Source organism: Coenobita brevimanus, chromosome 57, assembly GCF_032717465.1.
Source record: "Coenobita brevimanus isolate Jiangsu-jjx chromosome 57, ASM3271746v2, whole genome shotgun sequence".
Lineage (NCBI taxonomy): Eukaryota > Metazoa > Arthropoda > Malacostraca > Decapoda > Coenobitidae > Coenobita > Coenobita brevimanus.
Window position 1 is genome coordinate 19,984,861 of NC_137010.1, and position 11,416 is coordinate 19,996,276.

Here is an 11,416-nt window from a genome sequence, read left to right on the forward strand (position 1 = left end):
TACCAATTAAGCAAAACAGAACAAATTTTTGTGGTACAATTATGAAACTCCGGCACCGCATTCTGAAAAGTTTGCTAAAATCCACGGATGGCATTATTAGGTTTCTGGTCATTGTTGGCTATCTCGTTATTTACGGCAATGACATGCCTCCATATTTTTCATCCGCAACTGTACCCCACTACTTCATTAATTTTCTGCCTCGTTTTCAATCTTCCCGTCCTCATTCACCCATCCACTGCCACCACTCCAACCTGCCCTCCCTCATGTCTACCTCTATCTGATCCTTCCACCTATTTCTGGGTCTTCCTTCTCTATTTTCTCATCGCCATACTAGGCTGCCCTTCCTCGTGTACTCCCCCACCTTTTGCTCCCCATCTTGATTAAAACTTTACAATCTAGCAAGCACTAGACATTTTATTCTGGTTAGGGAACGATCTCGTAGTGAAGGGGTGAACTCGATTTCTTTTTCTAACTCTTCAGCTGTCTTCTCTCAGCTGAAAAATATAGTCTGCGACAGCATGAATAAATACACGCAGTAGCATGAATATATACGATAGCATGAATAACTACACGCGGCAGCATGAGTAGGCTATATACGATAGCATGGATAAATGCACGCAGTAATATGAATATATACGATAGCATGAATAAATACACGCGGCAGCACGAATATATACAGCATGAATAAATTCATGCGGTAGCATGAATACGATATCATGAATAAATACAAGCGGTTGCATGAATATATACCATGGCATGAATAAATACACCCGGAAGCATGAATACATACGATAGCATGAACAAATACACGCGGTAGCCTAGCATTAGTAAATAGACACGCGGTAGCACGAATATATACGATAGCATGAATAAGCACACCCGGTGGCCTAGCAGAAACAAACAGACACGCGGTAGCATGAATAAATACACAACTTATGTACACAACGGATTATGTGGAAGATCGAATCTGGGATGGAACTGAGATAATACATACGATGGGAAGGCAGTCGAAATACAAGACGCAACGCAACTAGGATGGACGAATGTCGGGTGGGTTCATTGGAATCTGGAAGGAGATGGGATTGCTGGCAATTGCAAGAGTGGTCGAATGTGGGATATGAGAGGTGGGATCTGTGGTGGAATGACAGCTGAATGTTCGAGAGAAAGGGTCGAAACGGGGATGGGAAAGAAGCAGAATAAAATGATAAACTGCAACTGGGATGAGATTACTGAATTGGAGGTCGAATGAAGGTTAGTACACTCGCTCCGGTTCAAAATATGCATCGGCCGGGAATCGAACCCGGGCCTCCCGCGTGGCAGGCGAGAATTCTACCACTGAACCACCGATGCTAATAATAATTTCCAAGAATACTTTCTAGGCTCCTTGAGTCGCAAGTCATGTCTCGTTTTCTATCGTCTGCCGTACTTCTTTTAGAATGAGTACGGTCCTCTTATCTGCCCACTTCTCTTAAGTTTCTGGACCCCTCCCCTCCGGATATTCAATTCACCATCATCATCATTTCCCACAGAGTCACCGCGTAAGTTCATTTATAACTAACCACTGAATTACTAAAACAGCCATTTTCCACACGGCACTGGAGCCTGATTTTATCCATACATGAGGCTCACCTCATTTGCAAAGGTAAATTACTATGGGGGACAACCTGGATTACTTTAATTTTGTGGATGGTATCTCAAAAACCATTATATCTATACTGCTGATTCCTGGCACACGACTACACGAGCAAGACCTGAATTAATCCACGGCAGAGGTCTCCAACATTTTTCAGGTAATTCCACACTTCTGTCAAAATATTCACACGCTTCCCCATCCCCATGCCTTATTAAGCTAGCAAAAAAACATTATTCTTTCACATAATTAATATCAGAATACTGACTTAAATTCTGTTATGATGAGCAGCCTACCATCAAAGTAATTACGGTACTCTATGTGTCAGACTTCAGTGACTGTTAAAACATCATATAACTATTACAGCATAACAGAGAAAGTCGCTAAATACTACAGTACATAGTTTCCCATGGAGTACATGGCATACCTTCTTGTTAGCTGTCGACAATCTGTTGTGCTATTTAGTATTTTGTTGCATAAAATATAGTTCACTACGCTCTGACATGTAAGAATCTTAGCACACTGCACAAATTTTGAACTTTATCGCGTGACTCAAATACATATCGAATTTGTAAAATATTTCATAGCTGATCACAATGGATGTGACGGGACGTGAACTCCCTGAATGGACTCAAGATGATGTAAGTGGACCTCAGCTGACTTCAAAGGACCTAAAACGAACTGGCTAGCGGACATATTCTACAAGGCATAGAAGGTTGTGCAGCATCTCTTCCTTTTAGGTTTATTTCGTATATCATACCATAATCCCTTGAGTCCAATTATGTATTTCACCTGCGGAGATAGCCAGCAGGTCAGTGAGTGGCCAGCGTTATTCTTCTTCATCTGCTTCTGGCGGATTTGTTAAAAGGATCCAGCATCTGAACTGATCTGAATGACCCTAAACCGATGTTATTAAATTCGAGTGGACCAAACGGACTATGAGAGGCCTGCGCACATCAGATGACCTACTTATGAAACTGTGTGGACTTGAATGGACATAAAGAGGCCTTGAGGACCTAACTGGACTTGGATGGATCAACCCAGACCTGATGGACCTAACTGACTAAGAAGCCTAACTGAATCTGAATGGACTAATCTGACCTAAATCGATCTGACTGGGCCTGGATGAAGCTGAATGGCCTTTAACTCATTTCACTCTAGGAAGGATCCGCAGTAGTGAAAGGGATAATGAAAGCTATATACAGTATGTAACATCTCCAATGGGAAAGTTTCTCCAGATCAAAATGAAACCGTCAGGAGGTAACATATCACTAAAAATACAGCATTGGCCTGAAGTGATGAAATAGCCTAATGAACTGGCCGTAATGAAACTGACAGGAAAACAATAATTTCTATTTCCTTTTTGTCATCTCCAGACGAATAAAGTAAGCTCTGGAGAGACTTTTAGAACTGAAGAGGTTAACTATAGTCTTGTAACTCTAACTTGGCCTAAAACTGCCATCTCTCCATCTTGAATGCCGAGTTATGACAGTACAGTAACATAAGAATATGATGGTAGCCACGGAGATGAGCTATGGAAAGGATGTTGAACCATAGTATTTTTTCCCAGCCATTTAGAAACGTGAAATAAGCTGCAAAACGATGGAAATCTGGCCCAAATTAGGGTGAAAGGAGTAAAATCATACACCCCCTCACTACTCGAGGTCTGCCCAAAAAATGGCATAAAATCGTCTGGTGGTTGCAAAAAGTAACAAAAGAAAACGTCACCGGATTCACAGGGTTAAATGAACCTGAACTCTGGTAACTGGGCTTACCACCTCACTCAGATGAAGTGTTTTTTTTTTTTTTTTTTACTTCATTCTTGCTACCTCCAAACTATCTTATACATCTTTAAAGGAATTTTTCGAACTGGAGGAATAGTGTACAGCATGTAATAATTCTCCTCCACATTAAGGCGGCAGGCGCCCTCAAAAGAAGTCCAGGGAGTCAATGTAAAAATGACGTTCTCAGGGTGAAGTGGTTAACTGACCTAAAGGGGTCTAAATAGATCTGAATGGCCTCACTCTCCCCTTCCCCCCCATTCCCTGTTCACTCCCTTCTCTCTTCCCTCACACCTTCCCATCTCTCTTCCCTCACACCTTCCCATCTCGCTTCCCTCATTCTTTTCTCTCTTTTTCCTCCCTTTCACCTGCTTCCCACTTCGCCTTCGGTTCACACACATTCCTCTCCTCTTCCATCTCTCTCCTCCTTTTTCGCTTCTCTTACCCCCTTCCTTCCCTCTTCTATTATCTCCCTGCCACCACTTTTTTTCATTTTCAATTAATCTTGGTTGTCCTCCTCCCTCTCCCAGCCCCTTCCTTTGCCTTTTCCTTTTCTCCCCCCTCCCTCCTATCCCTCCCTTCCTTTTCCCTTCTACGAAAAATTGTCACAGTCGCAGCTCCGTTCACTATTATTATTAAAATTATTATTATTACTAGAGGTAGTAGTAGTATAGTAGTACCGTCGCCTTTACTGCAGGCACCTGACGGATATAATTTCCGTCAATAGTACCACACTTAAAATCAAATACATAGGCATAATGAATTACTGTTTTACCGTAACCTCTTCATCACTAATGTGTATATATTTCGTTCTTGTTACTGTCAAGGTAAAGAGAATATGAGAGGTAGGTTCACCGTCCCCGGCTCATGTCAAGGATAATAGAAAGAGAGAATGGGAGTGTGAAAAACTAATGTAATGATATACCAATGTAAACTGGCGATTTCCGGATCATTTGGTAAGTGTTTGGTGTTATGCTCTCAACCAGTGATCTCTGTCAATATTTACAGTTGTTTTTCCCATAATCAGCTAGCTTACAGGCACCTGTGACGTTGGATCTGTGTCTGTATGACCCCGTATACGACATTCCTATATTCTCTGAAAACGGGTAGTTCTTCTTGAAGACATATTTTATATCTCAAAAACATAGCATTAACCTTTTCATTGCTCTGCATGCAGTTTAGGTTGCAAATAAAAGTAATCCACATAGGTCGGGGAAGCTCATATCACAGGGCAGGTAGGTGAGTGGTCTGCCTGACCACCCGAGACCCTCAGTCTGGATTATCTGTGACGTCATGCGCAGACCAAGACACGTTTTTGCTCCCCGCCCCCCCGGTGTGAAACCTTATATTCTCTTTACCTTGGTTACTGTCATACAATTTTTTACAATTCACGCTACATCTCTGGAAGGGAATAACGAAATAATTTTACTAAAGTTACTCCTTACACATGTGATGCACTCGTTTTCTTTGTTTTGAAGAGTAACTTGCAAGAGGATGAAAGTGAAAGGAAAATCAAACATGACTCAGGAGTTTCTGCGAACAATAATATTGCACTTTTCCCACAATCAGGGCCGCATCGGTGGTTCAGTGGTAGAATTCTCGCCTGCCACGCGGGAGGCCCGGGTTCGATTCCCGGCCGATGCATATTTTGACCAACTGTGCAGCAGATGATAGACCTTCCACCCTTACTAGACGACAGGCTGCTTTGCTGCCGTCACCCCACCCACAAACGACGTGGAAATATTATAAACACACACCTGTTAATATCGCTTGGGGCCGATGCTAGTTTCGACTTGATATAAAAGAATTTCGGCCCGACTGAGGTGGGGTCTAAGTGGGGGCAAAACTGTTTTGTCTCCATGATAAAACAACTTTTCCAAACGGGTGTATAAATCTAACAGCTTAACAGTTCACAGCTCTGATATCATGACACAAAGTGGAACCACTAAGGATGCAGTGTGATTTCACACACACACACACACACACACACACACACACAAAGTGAAGGGTAATTAATATGAAAATGGGATGGAGACAACGACAATGGCTGACGAAAATGAATGATAATATCCGGTTCATGATGAAGCGAACCATTTTATATATGTGGGATGTTTCTTGGTGATCCTCAGGCTCAACTGAGGAAAGGAGTAAGAATACTACACTGAGCCACTAATCCCTGCTCCTTAGCTACGGCTGTCTAAAGAAAGCTGACAAGAGGCTCTTCCATGTCCAGTACCTCCTCAAGGCAGAGTAAACAACCAAGATTTTCTTTATCCTTCCATCCCAAACACATTATAGCTACGACAGTCTTCCCTCGTAACGAGGAAATGTTTTTGACAAAATGAAAGACGAAAAGATTCTAATGCCACTAACCATCATGCAAAAACAAATCTGAGATACGACTGTGAACCCAACGTAAACACCTTTGAGAATCCCATCCCAGGCTCGCATGGCAGTGAGGAACGCTAAAAGTGTGAGATAATAATGTCAAGAATAAAATGGGGTAGTAAGGGTTTACGGAAAGAAAGGTATGATTTAAAAGGCACTGTGCCACATCAAGACCAGAGGAAAGGAAATGGATGAATGGTTGTGGCAGTAAGCACTCGCGCTTGATTTCAGAACATCAGCAGAATAAGGTCTAATGACTGATTATATCTTTGTACATAATCAATGGTGACCGAAGTGAGACCAACATTTTCGTGGAAACGTCTTCCGCGTGCTGTAGGAAATTCTATGAGTATAAGGCTAATGGCAGAAAAGGTAAGGCAGACATTATAATGCCTAGCATGTAATGAAAAAGTGGTCTCTGAACTGTCCAGGGATGTGGATCAGATAAGAGTAGTAAGCTAGACGGTCACGAAGGATGCATGTAATAAGAAATATACGGTGTCAAGCCCTTCAGTCCAGTAACGTATAATTCTTTCTACTTCCATTCGATTTTATTTAACTTACGAAGTCCCCTAGAAGCAAAATGGTTAATGGGTGCTGAATTCATCGCCTCTAATTTAAGGTTTCTTCTAAACTGAATAAAAGCAGGAAACAGCAAGAATTAATTATCACTATAAAATGCCACTGGATTGATAGGGTTAATGGAATTAATGAAAGGATTAATTATTGTATTTGGGAAAAAAAAAAAAAAAGTCTTACACGGTGAACAGGAGAAATTCTGGAAGAGGTTACCTAAATACATACTGTTAAGTAACTTCTGCTGAACGCGATAGTTTTAAGTGTGTTACTGAAGCATGTGTAAACAGATGCTTGGGTGGGTGATTCATAACCTTAACAGTGAGTGTGTGGAGTGCTCGTGGCTGTTCAGTAAGTAAATATGAATGGAGTTAAGAGAGGTCAAAAGAAACGAGCTATAGAAACGGGATTTAAGCTGGTGGTGAATGGTATGTGAGTAAATATCTCAATTTTGTGTAGATCATGATGCTGTGCTGTTCGCAGATTATGACTGGGAGTTTTGTGGACTGGTTCAGACTTTTGTGGATGTCACTGTGATGTGCTGGTGAAGGGACTGATTTGAATGTGCAAAAGGCTAAGAACCTTTGTGCAGTGAGAATAGAGGGGTTACGGTTTAAAACAATTGGTGTGCAGACTGGCTGAAGCATTAGAAGCGGCCTGTGCTAAGGTCTTGCTATAAAAAAAGACGACAGAGTGAAAACTCTAAGAGGACTATAATAAGCTTTGTGTGTGCCCATGTTAAAGCATGGTGTGAGACGCGTATAGCATGAATTTGAAAAGTGAAGTGCGAGAAGAATGAAAATGGGACATGGCTTTACATAAACCAGATATGATGAAAACTTTAAATTCGTGAAAAATGTAAACCATGGAAGTCTACTGAACCTGGAATAGAAGGAAGTGTGCTAAGACGGCATGGTTATACAGAAATAGTGGCTATGAATAGGGTGGTGAAAATGTTATATGGTGAAATGAGGCACGGACGACAAAGAACGTGGCTGGTGTGTGCGAATACGAGGTACAGATGCTGATGCAGCATAACGACTGACGAAGGATAGGTGAGGATGGATATAGTCTGTATGGAGATGGATATGACAACGATTATAAGCCTTCTTCAATTTGACAGTTCATGAAATGGCTGTCACAAAAGCGTTACGGAAACGCATATAAAAAGAAATAGAAAATGTATGGATGGCTTGTCTCTGAGGTGGAGTCAAGATTTTCGAATGCTTAATTTAAATAATAAATGAATAACCGTGTTGATAAATATACTAAGCAAAGTTTCAAGGTTCTCTTATGACTGCTAGTCATGTGTCTGGTTCTTTCCCACCTCACTGAATCCTAAACACAGATTACTATGCACAATCTCAACATTATTCGATCACTGTCGGCTTCAAAACATTTTCTGGAAAATGAGTTGCAATGACAAACAAGTAACAGAACTGTGAGAGACTCCACATTAAATATGAAGGTTTGCTGATGACCCGGTCAATTCTTTTTGGTGAAACGGGAGAGATGCAAACATGAATGCCTTAGGGGTTCAGCGGGGAGACCAAACCAAACTATTAAGTTCAGTTACAGAACTTATTTTCCTTAACCCTCCTGGGGCCGGATTATTTTATACCGTTATTTACTTTATTTTAAGTAGAATAAAATAATCTGGCGGTATTTCTGAAGGATCGCTACTTAAACATGAACTCATACTTCCTCACCAAAACCCTAATACTTGAGAATAGCACAGAGTCATAAATTAGTAAATTTCTAATCGTGTTCTCACGCTTATCGTGGGGGTTGGGGAGGTTCTGATATCATATCCCCACATTCTCTCTCTCTCTCTCTCTCTCTCAAATTCGTCCTTCGCCTAACATCCTCCACTCACTTATTCATCAAAACCTCCTCACTTTCTTCTGCACCCCCACCCTCCCCCACCGATACTCCCCGCTTCCTTCCTCCCTTACATCTCTTCACACCCCTCTCCCCTTCACATCCTTCCACATCCCTCCCCTCCCTCTCATACACCTCTCCTTGCTACCCCCTTTACATCTTTCTACACCCCTCCCTACCTTTGTCACACCCTTCTCTTCACTATCCTTCACGTCCCTCTCTTTCATTCTCCCTCAAATATCCTTACCATCACGTGGCAGTTCATACGCCCCCCTCACCTCCCTCATTTTCCTTCACAACCATCGTCTTCCAGTCACTCCCTCCCCCTCCCTGAGAAAAGCTGTCATTGTCACTGCCTGAAAATCACCATCCACTCACTCGATGTAGTGCTGTTCTCGGGTGTCTGCCCTTTCCTCTCCTCCATCCTTCTTTCCTTCCATCTTCTGTCTTTCTTTCCTTCATCCTTTCCTCGTCCTTCTGTCTACAGGTGACTTTACATTCCCTCTTCTGTCTTTCATGCCTTCATTCCTCTTCCTTCTGCCTGTGGGTGACTCTACACTGACTGACAAGCCAAAAAAACATTTACTACGCTGGGTGGTAACCATATAACCAAATTTTGGCGCCTGGTGGTTTGGTGGGTAATTACTGCGCTCCAATCGGATTGAGCCTGTGTAGGTTTATATCCAAGGGATGGTTGGGGTTTATCTTTCACGTAATATCACTCAGGGATGAGTGAGGCTGGTCACTCATCTTAAATGTCAGGACCAACTTGCCTAGCCCCGGGCTCCTACGCTCCTCATGGGGCAAAGTAGGATTGAATGACGAATGAATTATCCATCCATCCATCATCCAATCCTATACCGCTCCATGAGAAGCGTTAGAGCCCCAGGCTAGGCAAGTTCGTCCTGACATTTAAGATGAGTGACCAACCTCACACAACCCATAGTGGCATTACGTGAGCAATAAGCCCCAACCATCCCTTGGATATAAACCTACACAGTAGGGTGGATCAAAAAAAATAAAATGTGAAACTTTAGTGGGGTATGCTATTATTTTGCGTAATGATGCCAATATTAAGTATACAAAATCTTATGACAATCAGAAAATATTAACAGGTGCCCCAAGTCAAGAGTATCTTAATCAGAAATTAGTATTTGATGTATATTATATATATTTTTAGAAGCCTTATACATATTACTCGTAATAAACATTACGAGTAATATGTACATACACTAAAAGGCACACAGTAAACACTGTGTGCCTTTTGGTGTATATATGCCCTAAAAAGAAAATTGATCTTAAATATAAAATACTTCAGGCGCCCCAACAACTTGTAAAAAGTGGTATATTATCATCAATAGCGGAATGCTTACTTTGCACACCCAGAGAACCTGTTGCTTGCAATGATTCAAGATGAGAAGGAGGTATTGCGTAAGCTTGGATGGCGGCGTATCCTAAAAGCCTGAAAGGATGTCCGAGAAGGTGTTGTACGGCAGTTCATAATTCCAACACTCAAATTTCACTGTCAAGATTATACAGAAATGACTGACTGGCAAAATACCAGACTAACAGAACCTCCCATGACAATGCACCTTTCAGATGCTGACATTACTGACAACATCAGGACAGGAAAATTCTATGAACATGAAAAATTCCCAAAATACCCAAATCATACCCAAGCAGTTGAAAGAGTCATTAAACTTGTGACAGAGGCATCTTTGGCAGTTTGTGACCCTGAGAGCAGAGATGGCTGGATCAGGTCCCGACTGACTTCACGCAAACGCATGCCATATTTTGACTCAAAAAAACAGTATATACCGAAGTAAATAGCCTTCATAAGGTAGGGTGGTTGGGTTGGGCTAGGGTGGAACTCCATAACAGCTACCTCCACGTGGTGAGTTCTGGGTTACTCTAATTTCTCATTAATTGAAATTTACTAAGACAGCTAAATTGCAAATAAGAGCTAGAATTGGAGCAGCAACAAACTTTAATGTCTTATGATTACTTGAAATTATAGTAAGCAAAAGGCTGTTGTATATCATATACCATATTACAGAAAAAAAAAAAAACTAAATAAAGTTGTTTGTGAAATTTCCCCTCATAACTATTTTGGGGTCCCTAAAAAAAATGACAAACACATTGAAATATCATAGGCATTGTTTATGAACCAATGTGCAAACAAGTATTCTACCCACATGCAGTTAACAAAACCATTTGGAACGTATAGGTAAAAATATGAAGAAAATGCAACATTTTGGTATGAAATGAAAATACTAATGATTTGGGGCACCTGAAAATAATGAACAATATTTTTGAAATTTCATAGGAGTGCTTTTTAGGCCAATTCCCAAAGAAATAACACTCCCCATGTTCACTTTTCTGAAAAAAAAAAAAAAAAAAAAAAAGTTAAAATCCCCCTAAAAACGATCCACCCTACTACACAGGCTCAATCAGATTGGAGCGCTTTAATTACCGACTAAACCACCAGGCGCCATAATTTGGTTATATGGTTACCACCCAGCGTGGTAAATGGTTTCCTTGTGTACAGGAAACCATTTGGCTTGTCACTCGGCGTAGAGTCACCCACAGGCAGAAGGAAGAGGAAAGAATGAAGGCATGAAAGACAGAAGAGGGAGTGTAAAGTCACCCGTTGGCAGAAGGAAGAGGAAAATGAAGGAAAGAAAGACAGGAAGGAAGGAAAAGATGAAAGGACAGACACCCAAAGCAGCACTACATCGAGTGAGTGGATGGTGTGCTCCCCCTTATACCTGTTTTAATTATTATTATTATTATCATTATTATTATTATTACCATGAATATTATTATTATTATTATTATTATTATTATTATTATTATTACCATGAATATTATTATTATTATTTATTATCATTATTATTATTATTACTACCACTACTAGAACACAAATAGAACTAAAATTTACTTAAGTTATTGCTGAAAATCTCTAATATTCGTTTTCTGCATTGAGGGGAAACAAAACAAAAAACGCTGGAGAAAACGGCAGGGCACCAGGCATGACTCAGGGATTTTCGAGAACCATAATTTGGTGTCTTTTCCTCCCCAAACTTCGAGCATCGGTGGTTCAGTGGTAGAATTCTCGCCTGCCACGCGGGAGGCCCGGGTTCGATTCCCGGCCGATGCA

The 11,416-nt window shown here is 41.1% G+C and overlaps 3 non-coding genes across 3 annotated transcripts; 2 read left to right on the forward strand and 1 right to left on the reverse strand.

Moving 5' to 3' along the window:
* Positions 1 to 1,279: 1,279 nt before the first annotated feature.
* Positions 1,280 to 1,350, reverse strand: TRNAG-GCC (transfer RNA glycine (anticodon GCC)). Its single transcript has one exon. It is a non-coding gene; the product is annotated as a tRNA-Gly (tRNA).
* Positions 1,351 to 4,984: 3,634 nt separating this feature from the next.
* TRNAG-GCC (transfer RNA glycine (anticodon GCC)) lies at positions 4,985 to 5,055 on the forward strand. Its single transcript has one exon. It is a non-coding gene; the product is annotated as a tRNA-Gly (tRNA).
* Positions 5,056 to 11,345: 6,290 nt separating this feature from the next.
* Positions 11,346 to 11,416, forward strand: TRNAG-GCC (transfer RNA glycine (anticodon GCC)). Its single transcript has one exon. It is a non-coding gene; the product is annotated as a tRNA-Gly (tRNA).